Genomic DNA, 17,738 nt, shown 5'->3' on the forward strand with positions numbered 1-17,738 from the left:
CCTTAGACGAGTGCTCACCATTTTGCTAGGTTGAAGCTGAAGCTGGGGCACTTCTCTCACTTCTGCTTCTCTAAAAGGGCCGCGGGGTTGTTCCCTGCCTGTCCTCCCTGCTCGTCCTGCCTGCGTGAACTGCCACGCAAACTGCCGTGCCACTCCTGGGTGCCGTGTCACTCCCTGTTTGCCAGCCCTGTTGCCGCGCCACTCCTGGGTGCTGCGTCACTCCCTGTTGGCCAGCCCTGTTCGCCGTGTGCCTGGTCGCTTGTCCTCCCTGGGGGACGTTTAAATCCCCCGCGGTTGCTGCAGCTCCACCTCCCGGCAAGACCATCCCCCTCACGAGAGCTGCCTGGTCCTGGCGGCTCTCCTTGCTTATCCTCCACTCCCTGTGCTCCAGGAACCCCCGGATTACCTCAATCGGCCGCAAAGTCGCGAATAAACGAGCCTTGCCTCTGCTTTGTTTACCGCCGTTTTAAATGATATGCATATGTCTCAGGAATCACAGATCAGATGAACATCACAGAAGGCCCAACAAAACAAAGAACCATAGAATCATAGAATCATAGGATTCTACTACCTACAAGAAACAGAACAGAACAAAAAGTAAAAAAGGGATTAGGATGATTGAGAAAATTACAAACAGCACTTTAATTTCTCCCTCCCCCATCCCTCCTTTCTTCCTGGGCCCAGCTCACTGCTCCTGATATCTCTACCTCCTCCCCCCTCAACGGCTCAATGGTGCAGGGAATGGGGGATGTGATCAGTCTCTCAAAGATGGTCTCTGCCACTTTTCTCAGATGAGGATGACTCCTTGCATTCTTCACATGCTCCAATATGAGGTCCCTCTCCCAGGACACAGTCCTTAACAAACGTCTCTGGTGTGGGTTCTTCCCAGCAGCTACAGCTTCCGCCGATACAGGGTCCCTCACATGGGACACAGTCCTTAATGCACATCTCTGACCTGGATTCTTCTCCATGGTTGCAGCTTCTGTACATACAGGGTCCCTCCCTTGGGACATAGCCTCTTCTGGGCATAATTTTAATGAGCTTCTTTGATGTGAGTTCCTCCCCATAGTTACAGCTTCTATGAATATTGGGTCCCTCCCACGGGACACGGCCTCCTCTGGCCATAGTCACTGTCCCTGGCATGAAGTCTTTAATGAAGTTAGTTACTGCCCCTGGTGCAAGGTCTCCTGTAGCAAACTGAGTCTCTGCCCTTTATGCGGTGTCTTTAGCAAAATTCAAATGAATCTCAGCTTCACCAGTTCTCTCCATAGAATGCAGGGGAGTCTCTGCTCTAGCACACCTCCTCCTCTCTTTCTTCACCGCATAGTTGTTTCTCTCTTCCCACACCTTGCACCACCACCAGCTGGAAAAGAAGAAGAGACAGAAGGAGATAGAAACAGGAAGAACCCTCCTCTTCCGACTTCTTAAAAAGTGATTGTGGAAGCGTCTAATTGGCTCAGCCCCAGAAGTGGGTCTGGCTCAGAGCTGGGGAGAGTTTCGAGGAACTTCTTACAGGAGCCATCTTTACAGCCCCTTTCCCCTTATTAGAAAAGGCTGCCATGTCAAATCATGACAATGTCCAAGAAAGAATTATCAGTTTTGGGGTTTATTATTAAAAAAACCCAATGAACTTATATGCATCCTATTTGTCTTTTGTTAAAACTTTTTGTATCATCTGAAGATCTATTGACAATAGCTTATAATCACATAATACTGCATGGTCTTTTGAATGGACTGATTCCTAAATCAACAATGTAGAAAGAAAGGTACAAGAATTGTTACTATATAGAATTTCTTTACTAATTCTGCATGTTTTCTGGTTGCAAGTTAGGAAACAGTTTTCAAAAGACCACAGATGTAAGTAAGAATTTTGACTCTGCATTAATCATTATTTAAAACTATATGCTTGCTTGCTATAACTGCATAGATTTGAAATATTGTTTTAAATTAAATTTTATACCTAAAATATTTTATACCTAAATATTTATATTCTATAACTCAGACTAATTTCTCTTCCACCTCTTCACCATCCAGATTTTTAACTTCTTTTTGCAATGTTCCTCCAAAAATGTGTTTATTTGCTACTTGTTTCACTTACAGTATGAAGACAACACATACTCTAGTGCCAGTATAACTAACTCTTCTTTGATAAAATATAAGGAAAAATTCGAAAGAGTGCGATCATTTTAGCGGAGCTTTTCTAGAAATATTTCTCATATTTGTTTTTACCAATATTTCATATATCTATTTTCTTCACACTAATGCTAAAATATCTTTAGTTCTATATTAGCTGAATGTATTAGGTAATATTTTCAATCAGCTAATTCACTGAACACTACAGAGAAAACAAACAAAAAAATTCTCTAAATAATTGTTTGACATTAAGTTTTAAAAAATCCGAAACTAACAAACCCACTTGTTCTGTAACATCATCAAAGCAATTTTGTCCCCCTTGACATCCAGTGCACAGTTACAAAAGAAATTTTTTCTGTGTTTTAGGAAGAAATTTCCAGTGTTTTACCATCCTCTTGGTAAGGAAATGTTTCCTAATATCTAGTTTGAACCTCCTCTGATGCAGCTTTGAACCATTCCCACATGTCCTGTCACTGAACACCAGGGAGAAGAGATCAGCACCTTCTTCTCCCCCTCCTCAGGAAGCTTTAGAGAGCCATAAGGTAACCCAGAATACTGTTTGCCCTCTTGGCTGCTGGGACACACACTGTTGATTCATATTGAGCTTACCATCAACAGTACTCCTATTAGAAGAGTATAAAATTTAAGTGATTTTACCAAATAGTTAGTAAATTTATAAGTAATTTAGCATAACTAAGAGAAAATAGGTCTCCTTTGTAAAGCTGCACCCAAGGGAAAAACATGCATGAGAAGTCAGGTACCATGAAGATGAGAGTGATAACAAGGTGGACTATTCAGACCTAAGCACCTGCAAACCATAAAATATCCAAGAACATAGTTGAGAGTAATTGCTTTGAAGGAAGAAGAAAAAGGTTTTGTTATTAAACATTACCATTCTGGTCCAGAACACCAGGTAATCAATAGCTTAGATCAGTTAATTGGCCAAGTGATTTCGAAATGTATATAAATATTTATAACTTGTGTAATAAGGAATCAATCTATAAGGGTGATGTAATGTGTAAAACTAACAAGTAACCAATCAAGGTAGAGGGCACCTTTAATGAACAATTCTAAGAGGGCTTTATATGCATAGTAGAAGAGAACAAAAGAATACTGCATATAAATATTTGTTAATTTTGATATTTCATTGGACATTCTTTGGGAACATGCACATTGTTAAATAAAGGACGTTTCTGCTTATCTAACTTTGTCTAGATAAGTGTGGTGGTTTAGCCAGGTGTCCATCAAGTCATAAAATCACTCCCCCTCCTAAACTGGACAGGGGAGAGAGAAATATAATGAACGGTTTGTGAGTTGAGATAAGGACAGAGATATTGCTCTGCAATTAACGTCACGGGCAAAACAGACTCAACTTAGGGAGAAAAAAATTTGATTTATTAAAGGAACAATAAGAAACAGGGAGATGAGAAATAAAATCGAGCCTTAAAACACCTCCCCCTACCTCTCCCTCTTCCTGGGACTCCCCTTCCTTCCCCCCACAGCGGTGCAAGGGGTTGTGGTCAGTTCATTACAGATGGACTTTGCTGCTGCTTCTTCTCAGGGGGAGGCCTCCTCACACTTCCCACTGCTAAAGTGTGAGGTCCTTCCCCACAGAGATAGTCCCTCACGAACTTCTCCAACATGAGTCCTTCCCATGGGATACAGTTCTTCACAAACGGCTCTGGCATGGAGCCTCCCACGGAGGCAGCTCCTCACACACTGCCTCAGCGTGGATCATCCACTGAGAGAACAGTCCTTCAGGAACAGACTGCTGCAGCCTCAGTCCCTCACAGGATCACAAGTCCTGACAGCAAACCTGCTCTGGCGTGGGCTCCTCTCTCCCTATGGCCTCCCCTCTCCCTATGGGCTCCCCAAGTCCTGCCAGGAACTTGCACCAAGGTGAACATGCCACGGAGTCACTGCCTCCTTCAGGCATCCGCCTGCTCCAACATGGGGTCCTCCACAGGCTGCAAGTGGATCTCTGCTTCCCAGTGGTCCTCCATGGACTGCAGGGGGACAACTCACCTCACCATGGTTCTCACCACAGGTCACAGGGGAGTCTTTCTTTCAGGGCCTAAGCACCCTCCTACCCTTCCTTCTTCACTGACCTTGGTGTCTGCAGAAATGTTTTCACATTCTCCCTCCTTGTTGCTGCTGCACTTTTTCAACTGAGCATCAACTTCTCCTTCTCAAATATGTTATTCACAGAGGCTTTACCTCCATCACTAATTGGCTAGGCCTGGGTCAGGTGCAGGGTTCAGCTTAGAATTGACTGGCCCTAACCCTATCAGCTACAGGGGAAGCTTCTGGCAGCTCCTTGTTTAAAGAAGCCACCCCTGTAGCCCCCCTGCTACCAAAAAACCTGGACCAGGTAAAACCACTACAATAAGTTTTCTTCTCAGCAGATTTGCAACACTCCCAGATCCCTTTCTACAGGGCTATTTTTCCAGCCACTCCTCTCCCAATCTATACTCCACCCCTCTGCAAGAGGTCCCTCAAGAGAGTCATCAGCACCTCCCAGTTTGGTATTGTCAGCAAACGTGCTAATAGTGCATTCAACTCTTGCATACAGATCATTGATAAATTGATAAATAGATTGAACAGAACTGGCCCTAGAATTGAGCCCTCAAGAACGCTGGTGACAGGTTGCCAGAAAGGTGTAGTTGCATTCACTACAACCCTTTGAGCTCTGCCCTTCAGCCAGTTCTTCACTCAGTGCACTATGTACCTAGTCATCCCACAATTGGACAACTTCTCCACAAGGATGCAATGAGGGACAATATCAAAAGCCTAAAATCCCAAAAAACTACATTACCTCCTTCCCTTCATCCACTTGGCAGGTGACCTCGTAGAAGGATACCAAATCAGTTAAAAAAGACTTTTCCTTTGTGAACCCACATTAACTGTACCTGATGATTGTATTGTCCTTTAAATGCCTTTCAATAGTACCAAGCATGATCTTCCCCATAGTCTTTCCAAGGTTACACAACTCCTTTACCAAACTATGTCAGATAGGTAGGTTGAAGGAAGCTCTAGAGAGGACCTCTATTTACAGATAATTTACTCCTTTGTTAATGAAATCCTGTTAATTCAATGAGGCCATTAGGTCATGCTGATATGTATTTCTTAACTAGTGTGATCTGCAAATGCCTATGAATTTAACTATTTTACTTCCACTAGAAGGGAGTGTGGTGGTTTAGCCTTGGCTGGGAACCAGATACCCACCAAGTCATTCTATCTGTGTGGGATTAAAGAACTGGTAATTAGCAAAAAATGTAAACTGACCTTCAGATTATGAGATTGATTGTGGGCAAATGAGGTAATATTACGGAATGTCCTGTGGCGAGCCTGAGAAGCAGCAGCATGTCAGTGGAAAACAGGCAAAATCTGAAGGTCAGCAGGATGTACAAGCAAAAACTGAGATGATCTAATTCTTTATATTAAATTGGGAGCTTGCATACAGCATGGTAGCATTTGCTCAAGGCAGTGCTCCCCCTTCAGCAAATCTGACTGTGTTTTGAATGTTTCAGCACATCGTCCTGATCCGGCTGGGCCGAGACCAGCACTATCACTTCCCCTCCTAAACTGGAAATGAGTCCAGTTTGTTTGTGAGTCAAGATAAGGACAGGGAGACCACTCAGCAACGAGCATCATGGGCAAAACAGACACAACTTGGGGAGAATGGTTTGATTTATTAATGAATCATCAAAACAAAACAGGGAAATGAGAAATTAAACCGAATCTTAAAATACCTCCTCCCACTCCTCCTTCTTCCCAGGACTCTCCTTCCTTCCACCCTCAGCTGTGCAGGGGATGGGGGATGAGGGTTGCGGTCAGTTCATTACAGATGGACTTTGTCACTGTTTCTTCTCAGGAGGAGGCCTCATCACACTTCCCACTGCTACAGTGTGGGGTCCCTCCCATGGGAGATAGTCCTCCATGAACTTCTCCAACTTGAGTCCTTCCCATGGGCTACAGTTGTTCATGAACTGCTCCAGCATGGGGCCTCCAATGGGGGCAGCTCTTCACACATTGCCCCAACATGGGTCATCCACAGGGAGAACGGTCCTTCAGGAATAGACTGCTCCAACGTGGGTCTCTCACAGTAGAAAAATAAAAGGTTCAAAACCATTGCTCTGCATGTAATACAAATAAAATGTGTCTTAAACATTTGGCCCTTAAGGGAGGAGGACAAACTGATAAGGGTCCTGAATTAGACGTGGTCCCGAGTGCCCCACAATTCCTGCTGTTCCTATATATATACCCTCTCTCCCACTTCCATCATCTCCAGGACCCGCTCCCCAACATGAACCTGAACAGGGAGCCATCAACCTGACAGGGAATACATCCCAGTGCGCTGCTTCAAGGGAATGGTCCCAGCCCTGTCCAGGTAGTAGTAACGTGGAAAATGAGGAATCTGACACAGAACTCTCCTCATCGGTGTTCAAGAGAACTCAACGCCATACTCATTTAATAACCACCTTCAGGACTCCCTTAAAATCTAAAGTCGAACAGCGTATAATTGCCCCATTAAGGTAAAGGGTTGGGCAGAATGAACCAGTATACATAGAAGTGCCTTTCCCACTTTTCGATTTACTTCTCTGAGAAAAAACAACTGACTCCTATAAGGAGGACCCAGATAAAGTGATAAAGAAAAACCAGAGAGTAGAATCCCTCTGGAAATAAATCCGCTTGCCTTTTGTAAAGAAGAGGGACACTGAAAACAAAATTACCCAAAAATACTAAATAACCAATGAGCAACAGAAAAACTAATAATTTGGAAAAATATACTGATTGATAGGGACTGAAGACAAACCCAGATGAGCTTCTGTTTAAAATTAATCTGGGAGAAATGGAAATCACTTTTTGATAAACACAGGATAAACATTCTCAATTTTAAATACATGCAAATGAACAATAAAAACCAAAATAGCATATATTGTTAGAGCCACAGGGAAAAGAAAAAAAATGGCCGTTTTTGCAACCCCTGGATTTGAAATTTGAAAACAAAATTATAACATATGAATTTTTGTATGTTTCAGAATGTCCAATGCCCTTGATGGGAAATTTTATCTAAATTAAATGCACAAATTGTTTTTGGAGGGGAATTGTTAAAAATACCCGAATCAAAGACAGGGAAATTTTAATGATACAAGAAAAATCTAAGGTACAAGAAATTCCCCCAGAGGTGGATCATGCAATAATCCCCACAGCATGGGAAACTGATATTCGGAAAAAAATCTAAATTGGCCCAACCTGTGAAGGTTGAGTTAAAAGAAAGTAAACCCTAGAAGAGTGTGAATCAGAGTATAGTACTTCTGTTTTGCAGTACAGATGCCCACGGGTGAGTATATCCACCCAGTGGTGGCAAATCCATACACATTGTTAACCACTCTTAAAGAAACATACTAGTGGTTTACAGTGCTTGATTTGAAAGATGCTTTGTTTTGTATTCCCCTGGAGCAGAAAAGCCCTAAATTGTTTACTTTTGAGTGGGAGAACCCAAAGACAGGGCTCAAGGTACAACTAACATGGACTCGACAATCTTCGGGAATCATTTTGCAAAGGAGCTAGAAATCTGGAAGAAGGAAGAGACAGTGATCTCACGATCACAACATTGATGCTGCAGTATGTGGTTGACATTTTAATAGCCACCGAAAAGAAGTTAGCCTGTGTTCAGGTAACCATTGAACTTTTAAACTTTTTGGGAATTAATGAACATAAGGTGTCCAAGAATAGCAAGCTGTAGTAGTTTTGCCTGGGGCAGATTTTTTGGTAGCAGGGGGGCTACAGGGGTGGCTGCTTTAAACAAAGAGTTGCCAGGAGCTTCCCGTGTACCTCACAGGGTTAGGGCCAGTCAATTCTAAGCTGGACCCTGCACCTGACTCAGGCCTAGCCAATTAGTGATGGAGGTAAGGCCTCTGTGAGTAACATATTTGAGAAGAAGAAGTTGTTGTGCAGCAAAACTGCAGCAGCAACAGAGAGGGAGAATGTGAAAACATCTCTGCAGACACAAAAGGTCAGTGGAGAAGGAGGGGGAGGAGGGTGCTTAGGCACTGAAAAGGCTCCTCTGTGATATGTGGTGAGGACCATGGTGAAGCAGGTTGCCCCCCTGCAGTCCATGGAGGACCACCAGGAAGCAGAGACCCACTCACAGCCCATGGAGGACCCCACGCTGGAGCGGGTGGATGCCTGAAGGAGGCTGTGACTCCATAAGAAGTTCATCCTGGAGCAAGTTCCTGGCAGGACCTAGGAGTTAGTGGGGGAGGTGCCCAGGCCGAAGCAGGTTTGCTGTCAGGACTTGTGATCCCTTGAGGGACCCAGACTGGAGCAGTCTGTCCCTGAAGGACTGTTCTCCTGGTGGATGACTGTCGTGGTTTGGCTCAGCTAGCACAGCAGCACCAAGACAGTCTCTCGCTCGGTGCCCCCATTCACTCCCACCCTCGTTAGGATGGCCGAGGCCCAGCGAAATGGGAGTAAAAGATAAGCAAGGTTGTTGTGGATTGAGACAAGGGCAGGGAGGGCTCATTGCCAATTATGGTTCTGGGCTAAACAGACTCCAGTACTCCACTTAGAGAGGAAAGTAGGAAAGTTTATTCTACAAGAAACAGAACGCAATAAAAGCAAAAAGGGAGTAGGATGATGAGAAAATTACAACCAACACTTTAAGATCTCCCTCCCCCATCCCTCCTTTCTTCCCGGGCCCAGCTCACTGCTCCCGATATCTCTACCTTCTCCCCACAATGGCTCAGGGGGGCAGGGAATGGGGAATGTGGTCAGTCTCTCACAGATGGACTGTGCCGCTTCTGTCTTCTCAGATGAGGACGACTCCTGGCATTCTTCCCCTGCTCCAACACGGGGTTCCTCCCCCAGAACACTGTCCTTAATGAACTTCTCTGGTGTGGGTTGTTCCCAACAGCTACGGCTTCTGCTGATACAGGTTCCCTCACACAGGACGCAGTCCTTGGTGAATATCTCTGGCGTGCAGTTTCTTCAGTTGCAGGGTCCCTCTCTTGGGACATGACCTGCTCCGGCCACAGTGACAAAGGGTCCCTCCTTCGGGACACGACCTCTTCCGGCCATAGTTTTAAAGAAGAAATTCACTGCCCCTATCTCGGGTTCTGCAGTGAAGTGGTTGGGTCCCTCCCATGGGACACGGCCTCCTCTGGCCATAGTCACTGTCCCTGGCTCGGGGCCTTTAATGAAGTGAATCACTGCCCCTGTTCTGCGGCCAGCTTTAGCAAAATGAGTTTCTGCCCCTGATGCGGGCTTATTATCAAAATGAGTCTCTACCGCCGATGCGGGGTCTTTAAAGAAATGAAAATAAATCTCAGCTTCACCAGTTCTCTCCATAGAATGCAGGGGAGTCTCTGCTCTAGCACACCTCCTCCTCTCTTTCATCACTGACCTTGGAGTCCGCATGGTTGTTTCTGTCACTGTTCCTACTCCTTGCACCACCACCAGCCAGAAGAAGAAGGGGAAGAAGAAGGAAAGAAAATGGAGGAAAGAAACCTCCCCTTCTGGCTTCTTCTTAAAAAGTGATCATGGAGGTGTCTAATTGGCTCAGCCCCAGAAGTGGGTCTGGCTCAGAGCTGGGGAGAGTTGCGAGCAACTTCTTACAGGAGTCATCTATACAGCCCCTTCCCCCTTACCAGAAAAGGCTATCATGTCAAACCATGACATTGACTCATGCTGGGGCAGTGTGTGAGGAGTTGCCCATGGGAAGAACTCACGCTGGAGGAGTTCATAAGGAACTGTCTCCTGTGGGAGAGACCCCACAGTGTAGCAGTGGGAAGTGTGAGGAAGCCTCCCCCTGAGATGAAGCAACAGCAAAGTCCATCTGTAATGAACTGACCACAACCCCCATTCCACATCCCCTATGCCACTGGAGGGGAAGGAAGGAGAGTCCCGGGAAGAGGAGGGGTGGGGGGAGGTGTTTTATCTCAACTCATAAGCCATTTGTTATATTTCTCTCTCTCTCCTGTCCAGTTTGGGAGGGGGAGTGATTTTATGACTTGGTGGACACCACCACACAAGCCAAACTGTAATATATTTGAGCTCTGAGATTTCAAAAGGGGAAAGAAAGCTGGGAATTGACCGAAAAGAAACAATCTGTGCCATTCCTGAACCACGGACTGTGCATGAATTAAGGGCATTCCTGAAAATAGCTGGGTGGTGTCATCTTTGAATGATGAACTATGACCTGATAGGCAAACTGCTATATAAAGCCCAAAAATCTATTCCTTTTGTACGGGGGCATCCTTTTGAAATGCCTTTTGAAAGCTTAAGCAAGCTCTAAATGTCAACAACAGCTTTAGGATTACCTAATCTGACTGAAGACTTTCAGGTATTTGTCCATGAAATGCAACACTTTGCCCTGGGGGTCCTGACCCAGAAATGGGAAGCTGGAAGAGACCGGTGGGATGCTTCTCCAAGCAACTGGACACAGTAAATAAAGGATGGCCTTCCTTTCTGTGAACAGTAGTAGCAACAGTGATCCTGATACAAGAAGCCAGGAAACTTACTTTGGAGAGAGTCATGACATAGTTATTACAGTATTACAACAGAAAGGGGGGCATTGGCTCTGTCTCCCGGCAAAATGATAAAATGTAAGGTAATTTTTTTACAGAACAGAACCGTGTGGTCCTGAAAACTACTAATCTTGTGAATTCTGCAGTTTTCTTCAGGAGGAAGAACGACCAGAACATGACCATCGAACACGTGTACTCCAGTTGAGAGGACCAGAAGGATGTCCTTCTGGAAGACCCTGAATGGGAGCTGTTTACAGATGGCAGCAGCTTCATGCAGAGAGGAATCCAATACGCTGGATGTGTGGTAACAACCGTAAATACGGTAAGAGGCAAATGCATTGCCCAACGTGACATTGGTACAAAAGGTAAAATTAATTGCTTTTATACCAGCTTTGGAACCAATTAAAAACAAACAAACAAACAAAAATCCATATGGACAGACTCAAAGTACGCTTTTGGAGTAGTCCATGGACATGGAGCCCTGTGGAAAGGGCAAGGATTATTATCCTCCCAGGGGACAAATATTAAGCATCAGAAAGAAATTTTGTGATTACTAATGGCGATTAAGAAGCCAGCCCAAATAAAAATCATGCACTGTAAAGCACATCAAACAAGAAAATATAAAATAGCAGAAAAGAATAAATAGAATCATTTATTCAATGCAAAGAAAATTCTGATAAATAGTGGACAATCTTGAAGGGCAGATTGTCGTGCCTACATTAATTATAAGAAAATATTAGAATAATCCAGTTGTGCAAAAGAAGTTCAAATGGGCAAACTAAGAACCAGAATAAAACCTAGTGACTACTGTCAAATTGATTTTACAGAACTGCACAGATATATATAAAAAAAATGTCGATACATTCTGGTAGGGGTTGATACCTTTACTGGGTGTCCAGAAGCCTTTCCCTGTGTCATCAATCAAGCTAAAGAAACAGTTAAGTGGCTGTTACAAGAAATAATTTTGAGGTTCAGAGTGCCTCTCAGAATATTATGAAATAGAAGCCAACATTTTATAGCAGCTGTGGTACAGGACACAAGCAAATTCCTAGGAATAACTTAGGATTCACATGTCTCTTGGATGCCACAGTCCAGCAGAAAAGTAGAAAGAATAAATCAAACTTTGAAATGGCAGATAAGTAAGATTTGTCAAGAAGCCAGTTTGAAGCAGCCTCAGCCACGCCCACTGGCTTTACTGCATGTTAGAGTACAGCCAAGAAGAAGAATGTTAGTTAGTCCATATGAATTAATGTATGGAAAACCATACGAATCACCAGAATCCAATCTAAATATGCATGGAACAGGAAAACAAGATGTGCGGATGTCATCTACCTTGACTTCAGCAAGGCTTTTGACACTGTCTCCCATAACATCCTCATCAGAAAGCTCAAGCAGTGTGGCTTGGATGAGTGGACAGTGAGGTGGATCGAGAGCTGGCTGAATGACAGACCCCAGAGGGTGGTGACCAATGGCACATAGTCGAGTTGGAGGCCTGTGGCCAGTGGAGTTCCACAGGGATCGTTTCTGGGGCCAGTCTTGTTCAACATCTTCATCAACAACCTGGATGAGGGGACAGAGTGTACCCTCAGCAAGTTCACTGATGACACCAAACTGGAAGGACTGTCTGATTCCCCAGAAGGCTGTGCTGCCATTCAGCGGGATCTCGACCGGCTTGAGAGTTGGGCAGAGAGGAACCTCATGAGGTTCAACAAGGACAAGTGCAGAGTCCTGCATCTGGGAAGGAACAACCCCATGCACCAGTATGTGGAGGAAAAATGAGGGAGCATGGACATAGATCCCGGGGTATAATGTTAGGCCTGTTGGAGCAAGGCAGCCTGAGCTCTAGTTATATGAATTTAATGCACAATCAAGACCAGAGTCAGAGCCATGGTTAAAGCAGTTGCTGTCACGTAGACAGCAGGCCGCTTTCTGCTCCTTCAAGGTCGGGCTGTTTTCAGCTAATGAGCTAACAGCTCAAGGTGGAAAACAAATTTGGAGAAAAACAAGATGGGAAAATGTGAGGGAGCTTGCTTATTGCAGAAACCGCAAGTAGGATGAACATAAGAATGTAATCTATTAGCTGCTGTTGCTGAGCTAGCTTTGAAGCTGCTGTGTATATAAGTTAGAGCCTGCTTTCAATAAAAAAGAAGATTTCTGCTATCACTCACATTGAGTAGGACTGATTTCTTCCCACCCAGCTGAGAATCGGACCCTGGGTTGATCGCCGCATGAAGTAGGTTTGGAGTTGGTTTTTCAGGCTTCGAGCCTGGGTTTTTCAGGCTTCGAGTCTGGGTTTTTCAGACTTAGAGTCTGGTTCATTTTTCAGGCTTCGAGCCTGGTTTCAGGCTTTGAGCCTGGTTTGCAGACTTCGAGTCTGGTTCATTTTTCAGGCTTCGAGCCTGGTTTCAGGCTTCGAGCCTGGTTTTCAGACTTCTAGTCTGGTTTTTCAGGCCAAGAGCCAAAAACTTCGCGGCACCAGTACAGGCTGGAGGTCGAACTGCTGAAGAGTAGCTCTGCAGAGAGAGACCTGGGAGTCCTGATTGATAATAAACTAAATATGAGCCAGCAATGTGCCCTCGTGGCCAAGAAGACCACAGGTCACAGGGGGATCTCTCTTCCAGGGCCTGGGCACCTCCTTCCCCTCCTTCTCCACTGACCTTGGTTTCTGCAGAGATGTTCTCACATTCTCACTCCCTGTTGCTGCTGTAGTTTAGCAACTGTGCAGCAATGTCTTTCCCTTCTCAAATATATTATTCAGAGAGACATTACCTCCATCACTAATTGTCAAGGCCTGGGTCAGCGGCAGGTCCATCTGGCATGAGCACTATCAGCTACAGGGGAAGATTCTGGCAACTTTTTGTTTAAAGAAGCCAGGCCTGTAGCCCCCCCACTACCAAAACCTGGCCCAGGCAAAACCACTACAGGGGGACAGAAGCAGTGGACATCAGGTCAAACTGGAGGTATATTTTAATAACTAGTGTGAAAAACGGCTATGGTGATCTCCTAAGACAATGTCATTAAGCAGAACCCCTCTTGGTAGTTATTTTTGTGGGAGGAACATGAAAGTCACATCCAGAGCACAGTCCCTTTTCCACATAGAACAGCATTTGGAATATCTATCAGAGGATCAGAGGGAAAACTAAACTGCATTTGAGGCTACATTAGTTTATGTTAAGGCTGAATAACAGTGAAAAATAAATTAATTGGCAAGCGCAAAGCCATCTCATTCCCTAATCCTCAGTTATGAGGAAGTACAATCATCTGATCCGATTCGGGTCCTCTATTTCTGCATAATTTTAATTTAAAAAAAAAAATATTATTATCATTGTGGAAAAAAAAATATATTAACAATTATGGAAACAATACTATCATATAAACAACTAATAAAAATGTTGTTAGAGTTTAATGTTACATTCATTGTCATTATAATGAAACAGCATTTATAACTGTGCTTTTTTAATTAAAAAACCCAATCCAATGAAATTTGGCAAAGCACAACTTCATTTTTTCAGGGATGACACTGTCTATTTAGAAAACTGTGGTAGTTTAGCCTGATGTCCACCAAGTCATAAAACCATTCCCCCACCCTAACTGGACAGGAGAGAGAGAGAGAAATATAACAAACGGCTTGTGAGTTGAGATAAGGATGGAGAGATCACTCGGCAATTAGCGTCACGGGCAAAACAGACGCAACTTAGGGAGAAAAAGGCTTGATTTATTAAAGAATCAATAAGAGCAGGGAGATGAGAAATAAAATCGTCTTAAACACACCTCTCCCCACCCCTCCTCTTCCCAGGACTCCCTTTCCTTCCCCCCCAGCAACACATGGGAGGGGGGATGGGGTTTGCACTTAGTTCATCACAGATGGACTTTGCCGCTACTTCTTCTCAGCGGGAGGCCTCCTCACACTTCCTACTGCTACACTGGGGGTTCCCTCCCATGGGAGACAGTCCCTCACAAACTTCTCCAACATAGATTCTTCCCATGGGCTGCAGCTCCTCATGAACTGCTCTGGCATGGGGCCTCCCACGGGGGCAACTCCTCACACACTGCCCCAGCATGAATCATCCACCAGGAGAACAGTCCTTCAGGGACAGACTGCTCCAGTCTGGGTCCCTCAAGGGATCACAAGTCCTGACAGCAAACCTGCTTCGGCCTGGGCACCTCCCCCACTAACTCCTAGGTCCTGCCAGGAACTTGCTCCAGGATGAACTTCTTATGGAGTCACAGCCTCCTTCAGGCATCCACCCGCTCCAGCGTGGGGTCCTCCATGGGCTGTGAGTGGGTCTCTGCTTCCTGGTGGTCCTCCATGGACTGCAGGGGGGCAACCTGCTTCACCATGGTCCTCACCACATATCACAGAGGAGCCTTTTCAGTGCCTAAGCACCCTCCTCCCCCTCCTTCTCCACTGACCTTGGTGTCTGCAGAGATGTTTTCACATTCTCCCTCTCTGTTGCTGCTGCAGTTTTGCTGCACAACAACTTCTTCTTCTCAAATATGTTACTCACAGAGGCCTTACCTCCATCACTAATTGGCTAGGCCTGAGTCAGGTGCAGGGTCCAGCTTAGAATTGACTGGCCCTAACTCTGTGAGGTACACGGGAAGCTCCTGGCAACTCTTTGTTTAAAGAAGCCACCCCTGTAGCCCCCCTGCTACCAAAAAATCTGCCCCAGGCAAAATCACTACAGCTTTAAACTGAAATACTTTGGGGAACAGAGGACGAAATGGCAAATAACATGCCATCCTGTCTAAAAAGAAAACAGGCCAGAGCAGGAAATGCAATGATGAATGCTCCTCAGCCACACAAGAAGATGAGAAGCAGAACACTGGCCACCCTGAGGGAGTGTCAAATGAGGAATCTGGAATATTGTGTTCAGTTCTAGGCCCCTCAGTTCAAGAAGGATAGGGAGCTTGGCTCTTTATCTTGGAGGAGACTGAGGGGTGATCTCATGAATATTTACAAATACATAAAGGGCAGGTGTCAGGAGGATGGAGCCACGCTCTTCTCAGTGATTTCCAATAATAGGACAAGGGTCAATATATACAAGCCAGAAAATAAGAGATTCCAAAGAAATATCAGGAAAAACTTCTTTACTGTAAAGGTGACTGTCATCATTTGACATGGAGCCATTTCTGGTAATGGGGAAGAGACTGTAAAGATGGCTCCTGTAAGAAGTTGCTCGAAGTTCTCCCCAGCTCTGAGCCAGACCCACTTCTGGGACTGAGCCAATTAGTCATCTCCACAATCACTTTTTAAGAAGACAGAAGAGGAGGGTTCTTACTGTTCCTTCTTGTTCTTCCTTCCTTCTTTTCGTGCTGATGATAGTGCAAGGAGTTGTAAGAGAGAGAAGCTACCATGTGGACCCCAAAGTGAGTGAGGGAAGAGAGGAGGAGGTGTGCTGGAGCACAGATCCCCCTGCATCCTGTGGAGAAGAGTGGTGAAGCAGAGATTTGTTTTAACTTTGTTAAAGATCCCATGCCAGGGGCAGTGACTATGGCCGGAGGAGGCCGTGTCCCATGTGAGGAACCACATATTCACAGAAGTTGTAGCTGTTGGGAAGAACCCACGCCAAAGAAGTTCATTAAGAATATGCCCAGAGAAGGTTGTGTCCCGTGGGAGGGACCCTGTATTTGTAGAAGCTGTAACTGTGAGGAAGAACCTATGCCAGAGATCCCACGCACCAGTACAGGCTGGGGGTCGAAATGCTGAAGAGCAGCTCTGCAGAGAGAGACCTGGGAGTCCTGATTGATAATAAACTAACCATGAGCTAGCAATGTGTCCTCGTGGCCAAGAAGGCCAATGACATTCTGGGATGCATCAAGAAGAGTGTGGCCAGCAGGTCGAGAGAGGTTCTTCTCCCCCTTTACTCTGCCCTGGTGAGGCCTCATCTGGAGTACTGTGTCCAGTTCTGGGCTCCTCAGCTCAAGAGGGACAGGGAAGTGCTGGAGACAGTCCAGCGCAGGGCCACCAAGATGATCAGGGGAATAGAACATCGTTCATATGAGGAAAGACTGCGGGAACTGGGGCTGTTTAGTCTGGAGAAGAGAAGATTGAGGGGAGATCTTATTAACATTTATAAATATCTAAAGGGTGGGTGTCAGGAGGTTGGGACATCCCTTTTTTCTATAGTAGCTAACAGGACAAGGGGTAATTGGATGAAGTTGGAACACAAAAAGTTCCACTTAAATATAAGAAAAAAATATTTCACTGTGAGGATGATGGAGCAGTGGAACAGGCTGCCCAGAGGGGTTGTGGATTCTCCTTCCTTGGAGGTCTTCAAGACCCACCTGGACATGTTCCTATACAACCTGATATAGGTGGACCTGCTTCTGCAGGGAGGTTGGACTAGATGATCTCTAAAGATCCCTTCCAATCCTACCATTCTATGATTCTATGATCAGGAAGAGGAAGTGGATGAGCCCTTCTATAAACAGCTGAGAGCTGCCTCACAATCACAATCCCTGGTCTTCATGGGGATCTTCAACCACCCTGATATTTGCTGGCAATTCCACTCAACCAAGCATGCACAGTCCAAGAGGTTCCTACAGAACGTTAATGATAACTTCCTGTCATAAGTGTTTGAGGAACCAGCAAGGAGAGGCATGCTGATGAACCTTGTGGTAACAAATAAAGAATGTATGGTTGGGGATGTGAAGGTTGGAGGCAATCTTGAGATGGTGGAGTTCAAGATCCTTGTCCTGGTTTGAACTAGGATAGAGTTAATTCCTGTGAGGAATCAGGAAAGGGTACAGCCTGAACAGCTGACCCAGGTTGGCCAACAGGTATTCGATACCATCCTAACGTCATGCCCAGTATATAGGTAGGGGCTAGCCAGAAAAAGCTCTCCTCTGAGGTTGTGGTTTTGCAGTCGCTGGTCTGGAGTGGTCGCTTAGGTCAGGTCCCGGGTGGTGAGCAACTGTGTCACTCACCAGTTTTATTTTAATATCCCCTTATCTTTGTTATAGTTGTTCCTCTTCAATTTTCCCCTAGTAAATTGTTCTTATTTCAACTTATGCCGGCTCTTTTACTTTTTTTTCCCGATCTCCTCTGCATTCTGCCAGGAGGGGGAGGAG

The sequence above is a fragment of the Colius striatus genome, chromosome W (assembly GCF_028858725.1).
Source record: "Colius striatus isolate bColStr4 chromosome W, bColStr4.1.hap1, whole genome shotgun sequence".
Lineage (NCBI taxonomy): Eukaryota > Metazoa > Chordata > Aves > Coliiformes > Coliidae > Colius > Colius striatus.